The 22,418-nt window shown below is 38.9% G+C and overlaps 1 protein-coding gene and 1 pseudogene across 6 annotated transcripts in view; one reads left to right on the forward strand and one right to left on the reverse strand.

The window, feature by feature from the left end:
* The window catches only part of WDR70 (WD repeat domain 70), a 438,306-nt gene that overhangs the window by 187,271 nt on the left and 228,617 nt on the right, over positions 1-22,418 (reverse strand). The window lies entirely within an intron of this gene.
* LOC120362748 (protein SET pseudogene) lies at positions 12,512-14,269 on the forward strand (annotated as a pseudogene).

The raw sequence follows: 22,418 nt of genomic DNA on the forward strand, positions 1-22,418 counted from the left end.
TTATAGTAATGCATTTCCACTTAATGAATAAATACATTTTTTCTTCCTTATTATTTTCTTAATGATAATGACAATTTCTTTTCTTTAGCTTACTTTATTGTAAGAAGACAGTACATAATACATATAACACACAAAATATGTGTTAATTGACTTTATTTATTGGTAAGGCTTTTGGTTAACAGTAGGTTACTGGAGGTTAATTTCTGTGAGTCAAAAGTTAAATGTTTATTTTTTGTTATGCAGGAGTCAAAAGTATGGAGGAGGGAAAGTAAATGGCATGTTCTGGAAATATTACACAGACTTGTTTGGTTAGAATATAGAAATGTAGGCGGTAAGGCAGAGACTTACTAGAGTCAGATTATCAAGGGACTTAATGACAGGGAAAACTTGTACAATCCTACCAGATGGTCCTGCTCCAGTGGCAAAGACTAAGGGATTTGAACTCTGATACACATCTGATGCCCAGGGTGACATCGGCTGAATGCTTCTCGACCTTATTCATTATCAAGACAAATTTAGTGCCAGACTCTCCAAATCATGATGTACAAATGAAGTGGAGAGGGATTTATCCAGAGATAAAAGACCCTCTCATTACCCTTTTGAAATTCATAGTAAGTAGGAAGTTCACTCCTTTAATATTCTGCCTCTACAAAAATGAAGCCTAAGGTGGCTGGCAAGATGGCCAGCTCTGGTCTGCAGCTCCCAGCAAGATCAATGCAAAAGGCAGGTGATTTCTGCATTTCCAACTTAGGTACCTGGCTAATCTCAATGGGACTGGTTAGACAGTGAGTATAGCACAAGGAGGGCAGGCAGAAGCAGGGTGGGGCACTGCCTCACCTGGGAAGCACAAAGGGTCAGGGAACTCCCTCCCCTAGCCAAGGGAAGCTGTTAGGTACCCTACTATGAGGAACGGTGAACTCTGGCCCAGATACTACACTTTTCCTATACTCTTCACAACCCACAGACCAGAAGATTCCCTCAGGTGACTACAGGCCCAGGGCCCTGGGTTTCAGCACAAAACTGGTCAGCCATTTGGGTAGACACCAAGCTAGCTGCGGGAGTTTTTTTTTCATATCCCAGAGGTGTCTAGAATGCAAATGAGACAGAACTGTTCACTCCCCTGGAAAGGGGACTGAAGTCAGGGAGCAAAGTGGTCTAGCTCAGTGGATCCCACCCCCACGGAGCTCGGCAAGCTAAGATCCACTAGCTTGAAATTCTTATGTCAGCACAGCAGTCTGAAAGTCAACCAGGGACACTAGAGCTTGATGTGGGGAGGGGTATCTGCCACTACCAAGTCTTGAGTAGGTGGTTTTCCCCTAAGAGCATAAACAAAGCCCCCTGCTGGAAGTATGAATTGGGCAGAGCACAGCACAGCTCAGCAAAGCCACAGTAGCCAGGTTGCCTCTCTAGATTTCTCCTCTCTGAGCAGGGCATCTCTGAAAGAAAGGCAGCAGCCCCAGTCAGGAGCTTATAGATCAAACTCCCCTCTCCCTGGGACAGAGCACTTTGGGGAAGGGGCAGCTGTGGGCACAGCTTCAGTAGACTTAAATGTTCCTCCCTGCCAGCTCTGAAGAGAATAGGAGATCTCAGAGCATAGCACTCAAGCTCTGCTAAGGGACAGACTATCTCCTCAAGTGAGTCCCTGATCCCCATGCCTACTGACTGGGAGACACCTCCCAGCAGAGGTATACAGACACCTCATACCCCTGAGAGCTCTGGCTGGCATCCGGTGGGTACCCCCCTGGGATGAACCTTCCAGAGGAAGGAACAGGCAGCAATCTTTGCTGTTCTGCAGCCTCCACTGGTGATACCCAGGAAAACGGAGTCTGGAATGGACCTCTAGCAAACTCCGCAGACCTGCAGCAGAGGGCCCTGACTGTTAGAAGGAATACCAATAAACAGAAAGGAATAGCATCAACATCAACAAAAAGGAAGTCCACACAAAAACCCCATCCAAAGGTCACCAGCATCAAAGACCAAAGGTAGATAAATCCATGAAGATGAGGGAAAACAGGCAAAAAAAGGCTGAAAATTCGAAAAACCGTAAGGCCTATTGTACTACAAAAAATCACAACTCCTCACCAGCAAGGAAACAAAACTGGATGGAGAACGAGTTTGACGAATTGACAGAAGTAGGGTTCAGAAGTTGGGTAAAAACACACTCCAACAAGCTAAAAGAGCATGTTTTAACTCAATGCAAGGAAGCTAAGAATCTTGAAAAAAGGTTAGAGGAATTACTAATTAGAATAACCAGTTTGGAGAAAAACATAAATAACCTGATGAAGCTGAAAAAAACTGGACAGGCGCGGTGGCTCATGCCTGTAATCCCAGCATTTTGGGAGGACAAGGCAGGTGCAGATCACAAGGTTAGGAGTTCGACCAGCCTGACCAACATGATGAAACCCTGTATCTACTAAAAATACAATCTTGCATTCAATACTTTCTTCAGTAGCTAGTATAATGTTCTACAAACTCCTGAGTTCCCAATAAAAGTTGATAATAATATAATAAGTAATAACATCCTGAATGTACAGCAGCTTCACAGTTTACAAAGCACTTGTATGTATACTATAACTTTCCATGCTTATGACAACCCAGTGAGACAATCAGAAAAGATACTTGTATCACATCTATAATCCAGAGGCAAACCCCAAAAGATAAGAAAGGTTAACTGACCTGCCCAAGATCACAAGTCCCGCTTCCCACCCCCACCCCGCCTTCATCTCAATTGTTTTGATAATCCAAAGTAAATAAAGAGCAATCCCCTTGTTCTCATCTCACTCATCTCTTATACCCCATCAAATTTATCTTCCTAAAACCTTTTGTTGAACATGTTACTTCTATATGTACAGACCCTCAGGAAAATAAGTAAATAAATAAAGCAGGCACGATGATACTCATGCTCTTCCACAACCTACTCCCAATCTATATTTCTGGTCTTAATTCCCACTATCCCAGTGAAAATCCTTTGCTCTAGATACAGCTGAATGGCCACTATCTCTTGGAAAGACTTCCATCTTCCACTTTGTATCTTTACCTAAGCTATCCTTTACTTTGCGAACCTTCCTCTCTACTCTCTGCCTGCCTTAAACATCTTAGTCTAGGCACCTTTTCCTACATGAATCTTTTCTAGTATACACACAGCAACCCTTTTAAAATATCTTATTTTGGTTTGATTTTACAAAATTGGGCACAGAACGATGCCATTAGATGGCTTATCACTCAAAATTAACATTGTTTAGCTTTATGTCATTCCTAAACAATTTCTAAAGATCGTTTAGAAAATCACTGAGTCCACTGACAATATTATTAATGAAAAATTAATGTCTTAAACTAATAAGCAAAATTCAATAGAATCAATAGATTCCAAAAGAGATGAAAGTTAAGAAATGGTAGAGAAAATTCTTGCTCCAAATGAACATTTTTATAAATGGAATAACATCTTCACATTTGAAAACTCAAGTTACTTTTCCTTTCTTAAAGAAGACAAACTTATTTTAGACGTAATTCAAAATCCTATGAATAATAAGCTACAAAGAAGTGGGAAGTACTCAACTTGACAGTGTTGTTTTATTTAAAGCCAAAGAAATGTCCACAACCACAATTTTTATCCATAAACTCCAGATGGCACAAGATTGGTAAAGACCATGTTTGTTGATGTTTTATTTTACAATGACTTCTAACAACTGAACTATCAAGAGCAGGCATCCCCCAACTACCGCCCATCCCACGGGCCGCATGTGGCCCCCTAAGGCCATTTATCCGGCCCCCCACTGCACTTCAGGAAGGGACACCTCTTTCACTGGTGGTCAGTGAGAGCAGCACAGTATGTGGCGGCCCTCCAACGGTCTGAGAGACAGTAAACTGGCCCCCTGTGTAAAAAGTTTGGGGACGCCTGATTAAGAGATTACCACTAAAAGAATAGTTCTCTGTCTCTGGAAAATAAAACTATTTTTTTAAAGTAATTAAATAGTTCAGGTCAATACTGAAATAATCACAGTGATCATCACTCTTTATGGTGGACTGGCTTCATAAAATTAGATGAAAACAGTAGGATATTTGGCATAAAAACAGAAGGAAGGTCAATAATCCTGAAAGACACAGTATTGTCTTTCAGGAACAAAACTCAAGGGCTTAAAGCTGAAGATAGAGCAAGGACAAGACAGGCAAAAACCCTGCTTTCATGGAGCTTAGAGGGCATCCTGAAGCATTCTAATTTGGAAGTGAAATACATTAAAATACCTTGCAAGTTTATCCACATTATCTTTACATTAGATTTAACATATACAAAATGGCTAAGCCTCAACCTATATAAGACTTCTTCACAACACAGATAAAGAGTGTGTCTACAAAATTATAATAAAATACCATATAACAACTGATATGGTTTGGCTCTGTGTCGCCACCCAAATCTCATCTCAAATTGTAATCCCTAAGAGGGAGGGAAGTGATTGGATTAATGGGGCAGGGGGGTCCCCCCATACTGCTCTTGTGATAGTGAGTAAATTCTCAATAGATCTGACGGTTTTATAAATGTTAACTTTTTCCTGAACTCTCACACACTCTCTCTCTCGCCTGCTGCCTTATAAAACACTCAGTACTGTACTGGCTTAAAGTCTGACCAAGCGTAGTCCCAGTGGTGGGTGGCCACAAGCATCTTGTGTCATCCCACCTCTAGCGCCAGGCAGTCAGCACAGAGAGACTGTTTGTTTGGGAGAAAGTAAGGAAAGAGAACAAAAGTCTCTGCCTGATAACCCAGAGAATTCCTCCAGATCTTACCCAAGATCACCAAGGTGGTACTTCTATGAGTGTGCAAGAGCCACCACATTACAGGGCTTGGGGTGCCCCCTAATGAAAATATGACTATAGTGACCAAAATCATAGATAAAAATACCCAAGTCCCTTCATATGCCTGAAAAGTCTTCCTAAGAATGGTGGGTAAAAACAAGCTCAAACTACAAGATTGTAATAAATACCTAACTCTTCAATTCCCAGGCACTGAAAAAAAATTCACAATCATCAAAACCACCCAGGAAAACATTACCTTACCAAACAAACTAAATAAAGCACCAAGGAACAATGCCAAGGACAGGGATATGTGACCTTTCAGACAAAGAATTCAAAATAGCTGTTTTGAGGAAACTCAAAGAAATTCAAGATAACAAAGGGAAGGAATTCAGAATTCTATCACATACATTTAGCAATCAGATTGAAATAATTTTAAATAATTACGTAGAAATTCTGAAGTTGAAAAACGTAACTGACATGCTGAAAAATGAATGCATCAGGGTCTCTTAACAGCAGAACTGATCAAGTAGAAGAGAGAATTAGTAAGCTTGAAGACAGGCTATTTGAAAATATGCAGTTAGAGGAAAAAAATAATAAAAAAGAATGAAGCATACCTGTAAGATCTAGAAAACATCCTCAAAAGGGTAAATCTAAGAGTTATTGGGCCTAAAAAGGAGGTTTAAAAAGAGAGAGAGAAAGTAAAAACTTTATTAAAAGGGGTAATTACAGAGAACTTCTCAACTCTAGAGAAATATATCAATATTCAAGTATAAGAAGGATATATAACAACAAGATTTAACCTAAAAAAGACTACCAGAAGACACTAATCAAACTTCCAAAGGTCAAGGATAAAGAAAGGATTCTAAAAAGGGCATTCAGAGAAAAGAAATAAATACTATACAACAGGGTTCCAATAGCCCTGGCAGCAGACTTTTCAGTGGAAACTCTACAGGCCAGGAGAGAGTGGCATGACATTTTAAAGTGCTGAAAGAAGAACACTTTTGCCCTAGAATAGCATGGACAGTGAAAATATCCTCCAAACATGAAGGAAAAATATGGAAATTCCTAGACAAACAAAGCTGAGGAATTTCATCAACACTAGACCTGTCCTACAAGAAATGCTAAAGGATTCTTCAATCTAAAAGGATATTAATGAGCAAAAATAAATCATTAAAATGTACGAAATCATTGAAAGGTACTAGTAATAGTAAGTATGCAAAAAGCATAGACTATTAAAACACTTCAATTGTGGTGTGTAAAGTACTAAAAGATGCAGTGATCAAAAATAATAAAAACAACTAAGACATAGTGCAAAAAGATATAAATAGTAAAAACAAAAAGCTAAAAAGTGGAGGGATGAAATTAAACTGTAGAGTTTTTATTAGTTTCTCTTTGCCTGTTAGTTTATTTATGAAATCAGTGTTAAGTTGCCACCAGTTTAAATAATGGGTTATAAATGTCACAGTATTTGTAAGCCTCATGGTAACCTTAATTTAAAAATACACAAAAAATAAAAAGCAAAAAATTAAAACATATCACCAGAGAAGATGATCTTCACTAAATGAAAGACAGAAAGAAGGAAAGAAGGAATAAAAGACCACAGAATAACCAGAAAACAAATTTTAAAATGGAGGGAGTAAGTCCTCACTTAACAGTAATAACACTGAATTTAAATGAACTAAACTCTCCAATCAAAAGACATAGACTGGCTAAATGGATGAAAAACAAGACCCAATGATCCACTGCTTACAAGAAACACACTTCAACCACAAAGACATAAATAGACTGAAAATAAAAAATGGAAAAAGATATTCCACGCCAATCAAAAGCAAAAAGGAACAAGAATAGATATGCTTATATCACACAAAATAAATTTCAAGACAAAAACCGTTAAGAGACAAGGAAAGTCACTACATAATGATAAAAGGGTCAATTCAGCAAGAGGATATAACAATTATAAATATATATGCACCTAACACTGGAGCATCTAGCAAACATTACTAGAGAGAAAAAGAGAGAGAGCGAGAGCGACAGAGAGAGCACATGAGAGAGAGCACATGCACCAATACAGTAATAGTTGGAAACTTCAACCCCCCACTTTCACTGGCCACATCTTCCAGACAGATTTTCAATAAAAAAATCTGACTTAATCGCACTATAAACCAAATGGACCTAATAGATATCTACAGAACATTTTGTCAAATGGCTGCAGAACAGACATGCTTTTTGTCAGCACATTAATAGATCATATGTTAGGTCACAAAACAAGTCTTAAAAAATTCAAAAATGGAAATAATATCACATCTTCTCTGACCACAGTGGAATAAAACTAAAAATCAGTAACAAGGAGAATTTGGACACTATAGAAATGAAAATGAAACAACATGCTCTTGAATGACCAGTGAGTCAATGAAGATATTAAGAAGGAAATTGAAAATTTCCTTGGAAAAAAAAAATGGTAACAGAAACATAACATGCCAAACCCTGTCAGATACAGCAAAAACAGTACTAAGAGGAACAATTTACAGCTATAAGCACCTACATCAAAAAAGAAGAAAAACTTCAAATAAATGACTTAATGATACATCTTAAAGAATAAGAAAAGCAAGAAAAAAAACCCTCAAAATTAATAGAAGAAATAATAAAGATCAGTGCAGAAATAAATAAAATTGAAATGAAGAAAACTGCAAGATCGATGAAATGAAAAGTTGATTTTTAAAAAGATAAAATTAACCAACCTTTAGCCAGACTAATTCAAGTAAAAGGAGAGATGACCTAAATTAATAAAATTAGAAATCAAAAAGGAGACATTACAACCAATACCAAAGAAATTCAAAGGAATATTAGCGGCGATTATGAGCAATTATATGACAATAAATTGGAAAATCTAGAAGAAATTGATAAATTCCTAAATATATAACCCTTACCAAGACTGGACCAGGAAGAAATCCCAAATCAGAACAGAAAAATACCAAATAATAGGATGAAGCCATAATAAAGTTTCCGGCAAAGAAAAGTCTGGGACCTGCTGGCTTAATTGCTGAATTCTACCAAACATTTAAAGAGCTACTGGCCAGGTGCAGTGGTTCACACTTGTGATCTCAGCACTTTGGGAGTCCGAGGTGGGAGGATCACAAGGTCAGGAGTTCAAGACCAGCCTAACAAACGTGGTGAAACCCCATCTGTACTAAAAATACAAAAGTTAGCCAGGTGTGCTGGCTCACGCCTGTAATCCCAGCTACTCAGGAGGCTGAGGCAGGAGAATTGCTTGAACCTGGGAGGCAGAGGTTGCAATGAGCTGAGGTTGTGTCACTGCACTTCAGCCTGGGCAACAAGACTCTGCCTCAAAAAAAAAAAAAAAAAAAAGCCACTAATCCTATTCAAACAATTCCAAATAATAGAGAAAAGAATACTTCCAAATTCATTCTACAAGGCCAGTAGTAGCCTTGGTATGAGGTTACTTTTTCCTTGATACCAAAACCAGATGAAGAAACATCAAAGAAGAAAATGATGGGCCAGTATCACTGATGAATACTTATGCAAAAATCCTCCAGAAAATACCAGCAAATGAATTCAACAACACACTAAAAAGATCATTCATCAAGACCAAGTGGGATTTATCCCAGAGATGCAAGGATACTTTAACATATGCAAATCAATGTGATACATCATATGAACAGAAAGAAGGACAAAAAACGCATGATCATTTCAATGGATGCTGAAAAAGCCTTTGATAAAATTCAACATCCCTTCATGATATAAACCCTCCAAACACTGGGTATAAAAGGAATATACCTCAACATAATAAAAGCCATATGGACAGACCCATAGCTAGTATCGTACTGATTGTGGGGAAAACCGAAAGCCTTTCCTCTAAGATCTGGTACACAACAAGGATGTTCATTTTCACCACTGTTACTCAATATGATATAACTAAAACAATCAGACAAGTGAAAAACAAAATAAAATAAAAACCTTCCAAATTGGAAAGGAAGAAGTCAAATTATCTTTGTTTGCAGATGATATAATCGCATATTTGGAAAAACCTAAAGACTCCATCAAAAACTTGTTAGAACTGATAAATTCAATAAACTTGCAAGATACAAATCATACAAAAGTCAGTAGCATTACTATATGCTACCATCAAACAATATGAAAAAGAAATCTACAAAGTAATTCCATTTATAAGAACTACAAATAAAAACTAAATACCTAGGAATTAACCAAAGAAGTAAAAGATTTCTCTAATGAAAACTAAGAAATTGATAAAGACAACAATAAATGGAAAGATATTCTATGTTCGTGAATTGGAAGACTCAATATTGTTAAAATGCCCATACTATTCAAAGCAATATACAGATTTAATGCAATCTCTATCAAATACCACTGACATGACATTCTTCACAGAAATAGAAAATATATATATATACTAAAATTTATACTAGCCATGAAAAACTCAGAATAACCAAAGCTATCCTAAGCAAAAAGAAGAAACTGGAGAAATCACATTATCTGACTTCAGATTACACTACAGAGCTATAGAAAACAAAATAGCATGGTACTGGCATAAAAACAGACACACCGACTAATCAAACAGAATAGAGAACACCAAAATAAATCCACATACCTACAGTGAACTCATTTCTGATAAAGGTGCTAAGAATACAGATTTAAGAAAGGAAAGCCTCTTCAATAAACAGTGCTGAAAAAAAAAATCCATATGCAGAAAAATGCAACTAGACTCTATCACTGCATATACAAGAATAAAATAAAAATTGATTAAAGACTTAAGTCTAGGATCTCAAAGTATAAAACTACTGAAAGAAAACTTTCGGGAAACTCTCCGGGACATTAGTCCGGGCAAAGATTTCTTGAGCAATACCCCACAAGCATAGGCAACCAAAGCAAAAATAGACAAATGGTATCACATGAAGGTAAAAACCTTCTGCACAGCAAAGAAAACAATGAACAAAGTGAAGAGACAACCCACAGAATGGGAGAAAATATTTGCAAACTACCCATCTAACAAGAGCTTAATAACCAGAATATGTAAGTAGTGCAACAACTGTATGGGAAAAAAAACTGGTAGTCTAATTTAAAAATGGGAAAAATACTTGAATAGATATTTCTCAAAAGAAGACATACAAATGAGAAACAAATATATGAAAAGGTGTTCAACATCACTGATCATCAGAGAAATGTAAAACTACAATGAGATATTATCTCACTCCAATTAAAATGGCTTTTATCCAAAAGACAGGAAATAAATGCTGGTGAGGATGTGAAGAAAAGCAAACACTCATATACTATTGGTGGGAATGTAAATCAGCACAATCACTATGCAGAACAGTTCGTGGAGCTTTCACCAAGCTGTTCTGTTTGTAACACAAAGAAAGAATAAATGTTTGAGGAGATGGATATCCCATTTACCCTGATGTGATGATTATGCACTCTCTGCCTGTATCAAAGTATCTCATGTAGTCCATAAATATATACACCTATTATGTACCCACAAAAATTAAAAACATTTTAAAACATTGTAATGTCAAATATAAATATTCTTATTTTCTAAAGTTAAAGAATTTAATTAATTAGTATTTTCTGGCAACAAGAAGATGAAGAGACGGAACAAGAAAGGAAAGAAAGAACAAACTTACTAAAGCATTTGGAAAGAAAAAATAGAGTTAATATAGAAAGGAGCAGAAAAGCAGACAGGGTGTTATGGGTGAGGGTGAGGGATGGTATCAGAGGCTAAGAAGGCTAAAATATGAAATGAATCATCACCAGCTAGTTGATCTCAAAATAAATACTTCTTAAACTTGCACAAGCATAAAAAGTTTATACTACTATAGGGATACCCTCACACTTATAGCAATCATCCTTTCAAAACTTTTACAGGTATATGTGAATCAAATCTTGTATTATTTTTTTAAAGTTACTACTTCTAACACTTTTAAAGTAACATTTAATTACAACCCCAACCCTATCAACTCTCTGTGTCCAGAGAATAGACTTTTCTAAAATAGCTCGTCTATAAAATAGGTTCTGCTCCTACAGAAAAATAATTAGTATATAAAAATAAGTGTTTCAGTCATCTGTACCTATAGCAGAGAAATGAGCCTAATGTTTACACTTAGAGGAACTATGCAGTATTCGGCCAGGAGAGGCTGGAAGAGAAAATCAAAGTATAAGAAAGTAAGTGAGGCCAGGTATGGTGGCTCATGCTTGTAAACCCAGCACTTTGGGAGGCTGAGGTGGGTGGATCACCTGAGGTCAGGAGTTCAAGACATTCTGGCCAACATGGAGAAACCGTATCTCTACTAAAAATACGGAAGTTAGTAGGGCGCAGTAGCACATATTTGTAATCCCAGATATTCAGGAGGCTGAGGCATGAGAATCACTTGAACCTGGAAGGCAGGGGTTGCAGTGAGACGAGATCATGCCATTGTACTCCCGCGTGGGTGACAGAGGGAGACTCTGTATCAAAAAAAAAAAAAAAAAAAAAAAAAAAAAAGGGAGTTCGGGGAAGAAAGCATGTGTCTGGGCATGGTGGCTCATGCCTGTAATCCTGGTACTTGGGGAGGCTGAGGTGGCCAGATTGCTCAAGGCAAGGAGTTTGAGACCAGCCTTGCCAACATGTCAGAACCCTGTCTCTACTAAAGATATAAAAATTAGCCAGGCATGGTGGCACACACCTGTAATAGCTACTCAGGAGGCTGAAGCATGAGAATGGCTTGAACCCGGAAAGGGTAGGTTGCAGTTGCCATAAGCCAAGATCGCTCAACTGCACTCCAGCCTAGGCGACAGAGTGAAACCGTGTCTGAGGGGAAAAGGAAAAAAAAAGCATGCTGTGAATAAGGGAAATGAAAGAGAAAAGGCTAAAGGTCATGTTCTTTATTGGTTTGTAGTGACCACAGAGCTGAGGAAAAATAGTTCCAAAGACCCACAGCAGTTCTTGTAATGAATGGAGTATTGGGAAGCAAGTGAATTGACGATTATGCTAACTCAGTGAGGCAGGCTGTAGCCTACAAACATTCTCTTTTTCTACCATCGTCTGGCTAACCTATAGAGAATTTAAGGACGCTACCCAGACGTCAATTTTATTCAAGTGAACATGAACTTCTGTATTCTTTTTAACTGCCTCATACTTCTAGCTAGCTTAGATCACTGAGAGAAGAAAAGTTCCAGTTCTTTAACAGAACAGAAAAGTACCAAACTTATTTCCTTAATTTTCTCCTTTAAATGACTGGTGATTTTTCATTTTATATAGAATTGCTAAATTTAGAAAGGTAATTTTAAATTTACTGAAGAATAAATGCTGCTTTTAGATCAAAAGGTAGGCTAATATAGAGAGCAAGTATCTGTTCAGAATTTAAACCCAAAGTACGACCTACTTTTAAGACTTTATAGCCTAGAGGAGAAAGTCTTTAGATCTAAATGTCAGCATGTTCTTTTAAAATTATTATTCTGATTATTTTTAACTCCATCATTCTCTCAATGAAAAAAAACCAAACACAATATAGCCTATTTATTAAAAACTAGTGAATACCACATCAGAAAGAGTAACACATATCTATAGAAGAACTATCATGCAAATAAACAATGTATCAGCACTGACAGCAACCATCAGGAATGTTCACTCGCATAGTGTAAATAGCATTAAAAATTGAAACAGGTTCTGCCTGCTTCCGGACGAGCTATAAGACTTGTGCTCCGGTTCTCGGACTTCCCCAGCAGCATGGCCCCCAAATGCCAATCTCCACTCCCGCCTCAAAAGAAGAAACCAAGACCACCTCCTGCTCAGGGACTGGAGGAGACATCGGCCTCTGCAGGCTTGCCGAAGAAGGGAGAAAAAGAACAGCAAGAAGCAATTGAACACATTGATGAAGTACAAAATGAAATAGACAGACTTAATGAACAAGCCAGTGAGGAGATTTTGAAAGTAGAACAGAAATATAACAAACTCCGCCAACCGTTTTTTCAGAAGAGGTCAGAATTGATCGCCAAAATCCCAAATTTTTGGGTAACAACATTTGTCAACCATCCACAAGTGTCTGCACTGCGTGGGGAGGAGGACGAAGAGGCACTGCATTATTTGACCAGAGTTGAAGTGACAGAATTTGAAGATATTAAATCAGGTTACAGAATAGATTTTTATTTTGATGAAAATCCTTACTTTGAAAATAAAGTTCTCTCCAAAGAATTTCATCTGAATGAGAGTGGTGATCCATCTTCAAAGTCTACCAAAATCAAATGGAAATCTGGAAAGGATTTGACGAAACGTTCAAGTCAAACGCAGAATAAAGCCAGCAGGAACAGGCAGCATGAGGAACCAGAGAGCTTCTTTACCTGGTTTACTGACCATTCTGATGCAGGTGCTGATGAATTAGGAGAGGTCATCAAAGATGATATTTGGCCAAACCCATTACAATACTACTTGGTTCCTGATATGGATGATGAAGAAGGAGAAGGAGAAGATGATGATGATGATGAAGAGGAGGAAGGATTAGAAGATATTGATGAAGAAGGGGATGAGGATGAAGGTGAAGAAGATGAAGATGATGATGAAGGGGAGGAAGGAGAGGAGGATGAAGGAGAAGATGACTAATAGAACACTGATGGATTCCAACCTTCCTTTTTTTAAATTTTCTCCAGTCCCTGGGAGCAAGTTGCAGTCTTTTTTTTTTTTTTTTTTTCTTCCCTCTTGTGCTCAGTCACCCTGTTTTTGAGGTCTTTTTTCTCTACACCATGGTTCTCAACTTATTTTGGGGGAAATATCTTGAGGAGGATACAATGGGAAAAGAGTCTCTACCCCTTTCTGTTTGAAATTCATTTTATCCCTTCCTGTCTTAACAAAAACTGTATGGAATCAACACCACCGAGCTCTGTGGGAAAAAAGAAAAACCTGCTCCCTTCGCTCTGCTGGAAGCTGGAGGGTGCTGGGCCCCTGTGTAGTAGTGCATAGAATTCTAGCTTTTTTCCTCCTTTCTCTGTATATTGGGCTCAGAGAGTACACTGTGTCTCTATGTGAATATGGACAGTTAGCATTTACCAACATGTATCTGTCTACTTTCTCTTGTTTAAAAAAAGAAAAAAAAAAAAAACTTAAAAAAATGGGGTTATAGAAGGTCAGCAAAGGGTGGGTTTGAGATGTTTGGGTGGGGTAAGTGCGCATTTTGACAACATGGCTTCTCCTTTGGCATGTTTAATTGTGACATTTGACAGACATCCTTGCAGTTTAAGATGACACTTTTAAAATAAATTCTCTCCTAATGATGACTTGAGCCCTGCCACTCAATGGGAGAATCAGCAGAACCCGTAGGATCTTATTTGGAATTGACATTCTCTATTGTAATTTTGTTCCTGTTTATTTTTAAATTTTCTTTTTGTTTCACTGGAAAGGAAAGATGATGCTCAGTTTTAAACGTTAAAAGTGTACAAGTTGCTTTGTTACAATAAAACTAAATGTGTACACAAAGGATTTGATGCTTTTCTCTCAGCATAGGTATGACCTTCCAAGTTTGATTTGTATAACATCACTGTCAAATTTTGTCACCCTAACTTCGTATTTTTTGATACGCACTTTGCAGGATGACCTCAGGGCTATGTGGATTGATTAATGGGATCTGAATCATCGTATTGATATCTCCATAGCTGGGAAATGTGGGTACAATGTGCCATTGGTTTCTGAAAGTATTCACATCATTTGGGATACCAGATAGCTCAATACTTTCTGAGTATATTGTGCCCTTGATTTTTATCTCCAAGTGGCAGTTTTTAAAATTGGCCGTTTACCTGGATATAAAATAATAGTGCCTGCCACCACCATCCAACAGACCTGGTGCTCTAATGCCAAGTTATACATGGGACAGTTGCTGGCATGTCTTTATTGGTTATATAAAATGTGGCCAAGGAGATAGGCTCTCGGAGTAAGGAGTCTGTGATGGTTGGCAGTAACTGTCCCTGCTCTCTGGTATAAAGCTCTTAAATGTGACTATGTGAATCTGGGTGGGATAATGAACCCAACTCTGTCTGCTCAATGCCATTGTGCAGAGAAGCACCCTAATGCATAAGCTTTTTAATGCTGTAAAATATAGTAGCTGAAATTAAATGCCACTTTTTCAGAGGTGAATTAATGGACAGTCTGGTGAAATTCAAAAGCTTTTAGATGTATAAAACTTGATAAATGGAACTATTCCATCAATAGGCAAAAGTGTAACAACCTATCTAGATGGATAGTATGTAATTTCTGCACAGGTCTCTGTTTAGTAAATACATCACTGTATACCGATCAGGAATCTTGCTCCAATAAAGGAACGTAAAGATCTAAAAAAAAAAAAAAAAAAAAAAATTGAAACAACAGTTTTTTCTTTTTTTTTCCTTCTGTAACTCTGTCAATTCTTATATAGATAGATATAGATATAGATATAGATATAGATATAGATATAGATATAGATATAGATTTTTTTAATTGCATTTTAGGTTTTAGGGTACATGTGAAGAACATACAAGACTGTCTCAGTAATGGGACTGCTGGGTCAAATGGAATTTCTATTTCTAGGTCCTTGAGGAATCACCACACTGTCTTCCACAATGGTTGAACTAATTTACACTCCCACCAACAGTGTAAAAGTGTTCTTATTTTTCCACATCCTCTCCATCATCTGTTGTCTCCAGATTTTTTAATGATTGCCACTCTACTGCTGTGAGATGGTATCTCAATGTAGTTTTGATTTGCATTTCTCTAATGACCATTTTTTATATATTTTTATTGCATTTTAGGTTTTGGGGTACATGTGAAGAACATGCAAGATTGTTGCATAGGTACATACATGGCAATGTGGCTTACTGCTTCCATCCCCATCACCTATATCGAACATTTCTCCCCATGGTATCCCTCCCAACTCCCCATCCCCTGCTGTCCCTCCCCTAGCTCCCTGCTACAAAACCCAGTATGTGATGCTTCCTTCACTGTGTCCATGTGTTCTCATTGTTCAATAACCACCTGTGACTGAGAACATGCGGTGTTTGATTTTCTGTTCTTGTGTCAGTTTGTTGAGAATGATAGTTTCCAGGTTCATCCATGTCCCTACAAAGGACACAAACTCATCATTTTTTACGGCTGCATAGTATTCCATGGTGTATATCTGCCACATTTTCCCTGTCCAGTCTATCATCGATCCGCATTTAGGTTGGTTCCAAGCTTTTGCTATTGTAAACAGTGCTGCAATGAACATTCGTGTGCATGTGTCCTTCAACAGAACGATTTATAATCCTTTTGATATATACTCGGTAATGAGATTGCTGGGTCAAATGGAATTTCTATTTCTAGGTCCTTAAGGAATCACCACAGTCTTCCACAATGGTTGAAGTAATTTACACTCCCACCAACAATGTAAAAGTGTTCCTTTTACTCCACATTCTCTCCAGCATCTGTTGTCTCAGATTTTTTAATGATCACCATTCTAATAGGAATGAGATGGTATCTCAATGTAGTTTTGATTTGCATTTCTCTAATGACCAGTGATGATGAGCATTTTTTCATATGTTTGTTGGTCTCATATATGTCTTCTTTTGTAAAGTGTCTGTTCATATCCTTCACCCACATTTGAATGGACTTGTTTTTTTCTTGTAAATCTGTTTTAGTTCTTTGTAGATTCCGGATACTAGCCCTTTGTCAGATGGATAGATTGCAAAAATTTTAGGCTTGAGAGGATGCGAATGTCCAGGAATTTATCCATTTCTTCCAGGTTTACTGATTCATGTGCATAGAATTGTTTGTAGTAATCTCTGACGGTGGTTTGTATTTCTGTGGAATCTGTGGTGATATCCCCTTTATCATTTTTTATTGCATCTATTTGATTATTCTCTTTTCTTTTTTATTAATCTGGCTAGTGGTCTACTTTGTTGATCTTTTCAAAAACCCAGCTCCTGGATTTATTGATTTTTTTTTTAAGGGTTTTTGTGTCTCTATCTCCTTCAGTTCTGCTCTGATCATAGTTATTTCTTGTCTTCTGCTAGGTTTTGAGTTTTTTTGATCTTGCTCCTCTAGCTCTTTCAATTTGGACTATAGGGTGTCGATTTTAGATCTTTCCTTACTTCTCATGTGGGCATTTATTGCTATAAATTTTCCTCTAGACACTGCTCTAAATGTGTCCCAGAGATTCTGGTATGTTGTGTCTTTGTTCTTGTTGGTTTTGAAGAACATCTTTATTTCTGTCTTCATTTCATTGTTTATCCAGTCAATATTCAAGAGCCAGTTGTTCAGTTTCCATGAAGCTGTGTGGTTCTAAGTTAGTTTCTGAATTTGAGTTCTAACTTGATTGCACTGTGGTCTGAGAGACTGTTTGTTATGATTTCCATTCTCCTACATTTGCTGAAGAGTGATTTACTTCCAATTATGTGGTCAATTTTAGAGTAAGTCTGATGTGGTGCTGAGAAGAATGTATATTCTGTGGATTTGGGGTGGAGAGTTCTGTAAATGTCTATTAGGTTTGCTTGTCCAGGTCCGAGTTCAAGTCCTGGATATCCTTGTTAATTTTCTGTCTCGCTGATCTGTCTAGTATTGACAGTGGAGTGTTAAAGTCTACCAATATTATTGTGTTGGACTCTAAGTCTCTTTGTAAGTCATTAAGAACTTGCTTTATGTATCTGCGTGCTCCTGTATTGGGTGTGTATATATTCAGGATCATTCCTTTTACCATTATGTAATGTCCTTCTTTGTCTCTTGATTTTTGTTGGTTTAAAGTCTATTTTATCAGAGACTAGAACTGCAACATATGCTTTTTTCTTTCTTTCTTTTTTTCTTTGCTCTCTATTTGCTTGGTAAATCTTCCTTCATCCCTTCATTTTGAGCCTATGTGTATCCTTGCATTGTGAGATGGGTTTCCTGGATATAGCCCACCAACGGGTTTTGGCTTTTTATCCAATTTGCCAGTCTGTGTCTTTTGATTGGGGCAGTTAGCCCATTTAAATTTAGCATTAATATTGTTATGTGTGAATTTGATCCTGCCATTTCGATGCTAGCTGGTTGTTTTGCCTGTTAGTTGATACAGTTTCGTCATTGTGTCGATACTCTTTACCAGGCGTCCCCAAACTACGGCCCGCAGGCCGCATGTGGCCCCCTGAGGTCATTTATCCGGCCCCCCGCCGCACTTCAGGAAGGAGCACCTCTTTCATTGGTGGTCAGTGAGAGGAGCACAGTATGTGGCGGCCCTCCAACAGTCTGAGGGACAGTGAACTGGCCCCCTGTGTAAAAAGTTTGGGGACGCCTGCTCTTTACCATTTAGGACATTTTTGGAGTGGCTGGTACTGGCTGTTCCTTTCTGTGCTTTGCGCTTCTTTCAGGAGCTCTTGTAAAGCTGGCCTGGTGGTGATGAAATCTCTGGGTAATTGCTTGTTTGTAAAGGGTTTTATTTCTCCTTCACTTATGAAACTTAGTTTGGCTGGATATGAAATCCTAGGTTAAAAGTTCTTTTCTTTAAGGATGTTGACTATCAGCCCCCACTCTCTTCTGGCTTGTAGAGTTTCTGCTGAGAGATCCGCTGTTAGTCTGATGGGCTTCCCTTTGTGGGTGACCCAACCTTTCTCTCTGGCTGCCCTTAGCATTTTCTCCTTCATTTCAACCCTGGTGCATCTGGCAATTATGTGCCTTGGGGTTGCTCTTCTTGAGGAATATCTTTGTGGTGTTCTCTGTATTTCCTGGACTTGAATATTGCAGCCTGCCTTGCTAGGTTGGGGAAGTTTTCCTGGATAATATCCTGGAGCATGTTTTCTAACTTGGATTCATTCTATCCATCACATTCAGGTACAACTAACAAACATAGATTAGGTCTTTTCACATAATCCCGTATTTCTTGGAGGCTTTGTTCATTTCTTTTTACTCTTTTTTCTCTAATATTGCCTTCTTTTTTTATTTCATTGAGTTGATCTTCAACCTCTGATATTCTTTCTTCTGCTTGGTCAATTTGGCTGTTGAGACTTGTACAAGCTTCACAAAGTTCTCATGCTGTGTTTTTCAGCTCCATCAATTCATTTATGTTCCTCTCTAAGCTGTTTATCTCATTACCATTTCATCAAACCTTTTTTCAAGGTTCTTAGTTTCTTTGCATTGGGTTAGAACATGTTCTTTTAGCTCAGAGAAGTTTCTTATTACCCACCTTCTGAAGCCTGCTTCTGTCAGTTCATCAGACTCATTCTCCATCCAGCCTTGATCCCTTGCTGGTGAAGAGTTGTGATCCCTTGGAGGAGGAGAGGCGTTGTGGTTTTAGCTGTTTTTATCCTTATTGCACTGGTTTCTTACCATCATTGTGGATTTATTTACCTGTGGTCTTTGTGGTTGACTTTCAGATGGGGTCTCTGATGGACGTCCTATTTGTTGATGATGAATTTATTTCTTTCTGTCTGTTAGTTTTCCTTCTAACAGTCAGGCTGCTCTGCTGTAGGACTGCTGGAGGTCCACTCCAGATCCTGCTTGTCTAGGGCTCACCTGCAGCAGCTACAGAACAGTGAGGGTTGCTGCCGGTTCCTTCTTCTGCTATCTTTGTCCCAGAAGGATACCTGCCAGGTGTCAGTCTGAGCTCTCCTTTCTGAGGTGACTCTTTGGATATACCAGGTCAGGGAGCTGCTTGAGGAGACAGTCTGTCCTTTATAGGAACTCAAGGGCTGAGCTGTGAACTCCGTTGTTCCATTCAGAGTTGCTGGGCAGGTACATTTAAGTCTGCTACAGCAGAACTCATAACAGGCTTTTCTTCCCAGGTGCTCTGCTCCGGGAAGATAGGGCTTTATTTATAAGTTTCTGTCATGCTGCTGCCTTTTTTCATGGATGCCCTGCCCAGTGAGGAGGCAGCCTAGTCACAGTCTGCCAGCAGAGGTGTTGCTGATCTGCTGTGGGCTCTGCCCAGCTGCCGTGTGAACTTCCCTGCAGTCCTATTCATAGGGGTATAGTTAGAACTGCCTCAGCAATGGCGGCCCACCTCTGTAATGGCGGACTCTCTCTGTAATGGCGGACTGCCTCGGCAATGGCAGGCTTCCTCGGTAATGGTAGACTGCCTTAGCAATGGCAGACTGCCTCCGCAATGGTGGACTGCCTTGGTAATGGCAGCCACCCCTCTCCCACAGAACTGGACCATCCTGGGTTCAGCTGTGCCTGTTGTGAAACTCTCAATCCAGAGCATTTCAGATTGCTGGTCTTTGTGGGGGCAGGACTGGCCGTGCCTGATTACCTGGCTCCCTGCCTCAGACCCCCCCTTTTTTTTTTCAGTTGAACAGGTGACTCTGTCTCCCAGGCACTCCAGTCACCAGCTGAAACGGCGCCCGGATTTGTGTGAGTTCTTGTGCTGAGACCCGCTGCGCCAGCTGAAACAGCCACGTTGGGGACTCGTGGCACTTTTTTGCCTGGGAATCCCCTGGCCTGGTTCCCTTTTTCAGTTGAATGGGTGACTCTGTCTCCCAGGAATTCCAGTCGCTAGTTGAAAAGGTGCCCTGATTTGTGTGAGATTTTGTGCAGAGACCCCCTGCACTGGCTGTGCTGGAGGTGCTTTTCCACCCAGAATCTCCTGGCCTGGCTTCCTTTCAGTCCCCTTTTAATCAGTTGAATGGGCAACTCTGTTTCGCAGGTGCTCCAGTCAGCAGCTGAAACCGTGCCTGGACCCTTCTGAGTTTTTTGAGAGGAGAGCCACCGTGCCAGCTGAAACAGCCGTGCTGGGGACTCGTGGTACATTTTCACCTGGGAATCTCCTGGCCTGGCTCCCTATTTCAGTCCCCTTTTTATTAGTTGAACAGGCGACTCTGTCTCCCAGGCACTCCAATCACCAGCTGAAACAGGGCCCAGACCCATGTGAGTTTTTTGAGCAGAGAGCCGCCGAGCTGGCGAAACAGCCGTGCTGAGACCCATGGCACTCCTCCGCCCGGGAATCTCCAGGTCTGTGGGCAATAAAAATCCGTCTGGAAATGCAGTGACCACCCACCCACCACGTGCTCGCTGGGAGCTACAATCAATAGTTGCTCCTACTCGGCCATCTTGGATGAAACAGTTTTTTTCAACGTTAAATATGTGGAATATGTATTTGAGGAGTTTTTAAAGAATTTTTCTCCTAATAAAGACAAATCAGTGGAACACTCATTTTTCAAGTCTATACTATTACAATCATGATAATTCTCTGTAAGCAGTGTATTTAAAAAACTTTTTAAAATATAAACATCAGAGACATAAAACAATCACTTGCAAATGTCCATAGGGGCTCAAAAAAAAAAAAAAAAAAAAAAAACTATAATACAGTGGCTGGAAGCAATGTCTTTGAAATCAGACAGACCTGGGTTTTTTGGCATAATATTTCTAGTTGTACAACAGGCAAGTCTCTTAATGTCTTTAAGCCTTAATCTGCAAAATGAGAAAAATAACACCAATTTCAGTGAGCTGTGGTGAAACTTAAATAATAAATGTAAAGTGCTCAAACCACTTCTGGCACCTGGCAAATGATCAACAAATAAGAACTATTCTTTTTTTTTGTAGGGGTAGGGGGAACGTAGTCTCACTCTATTGCCAGGCTGGAGTGCAGTGGTGTATGATCTTGGCTCACTGCAACCTCTGATTGCCTGGTTCAAGCAATTCTCCTGCCTAAACCTCCCAAGTAGCTGGAATTACAGCCATGTGCCACCATGCCCAGCTAATTTTTTTTGGTATTTTTAATAGAGATGGAGTTTCACCATGTTGACCAAGATGGTTTTGATTTCCTAACTTTGTGATCCACCATGCCTCAGCATCCCAAAGTGCTGGGATTACAGGAGTGAGCCACCGAACCTGGCCATTCTTTTAATATGATACAGGCAATTTAAAAGTAAATGACTATTGAGAAACAGTTGCCGTACTATTAATTCTCAGAATATGCCAACCAGAAGTCAAGGATATATTTTAAATCAATGGAACAAACCACTTAGTCATTAAGGTCACTATCAAAGAGTATTATAGAAGCCTCTCCACTGCCCTCAGGGAGCTTATAATCCAAAATAGATGACACTGGCACCAACTAACATGTAAAAAAAATCCAGAGCCAGGGGACAGAAGGCAGAAAACCACACTGCCATGTGTGTACCTATGCAACAATCTTGCATGTTCTTCACATGTACCCCAAAACCTAAAATGCAATAAAAAATAAAAATCCAGAGCCATTGACAGAATTATACAACAAACTTAGACCAGAATTAGCTTAAGAGCCAAAAAAAAAAAAAGGAAATAAGATTTAAAGACGTTCATACATAAATAAGGTTCACAGATCAGAGTTCCTGGATCCACAAATGAGACAGGAAAAGTATTTAGAGGGTAATTTTTAAACTTTCTCATGTCTTACCAGCATTTTCAGTGAGAATTCTGTCTTTCCTTTTATGGACTGCAAACTGACTACAATAAAACTTTGAGGTAAGTTTTGACAAGTCTTCAGAGACTGATAATGATGTCCACATCCACTGGGGAAGAATCAAAAACTGCTTTACTGAGTCTTGATCACAAGATTAGAATGTGTAAAGTTGTCAGGGAATTTCTCAAGTTTTTCCAACATATTGCTATAATTCTTTAAGGAAAACTTACTCAAATAGGCAACTAGGGAAACAATTTCAAAGCTCTGACACAATGA

This window comes from Saimiri boliviensis, chromosome 1 (genome assembly GCF_048565385.1).
Source record: "Saimiri boliviensis isolate mSaiBol1 chromosome 1, mSaiBol1.pri, whole genome shotgun sequence".
Taxonomy (NCBI): domain Eukaryota; kingdom Metazoa; phylum Chordata; class Mammalia; order Primates; family Cebidae; genus Saimiri; species Saimiri boliviensis.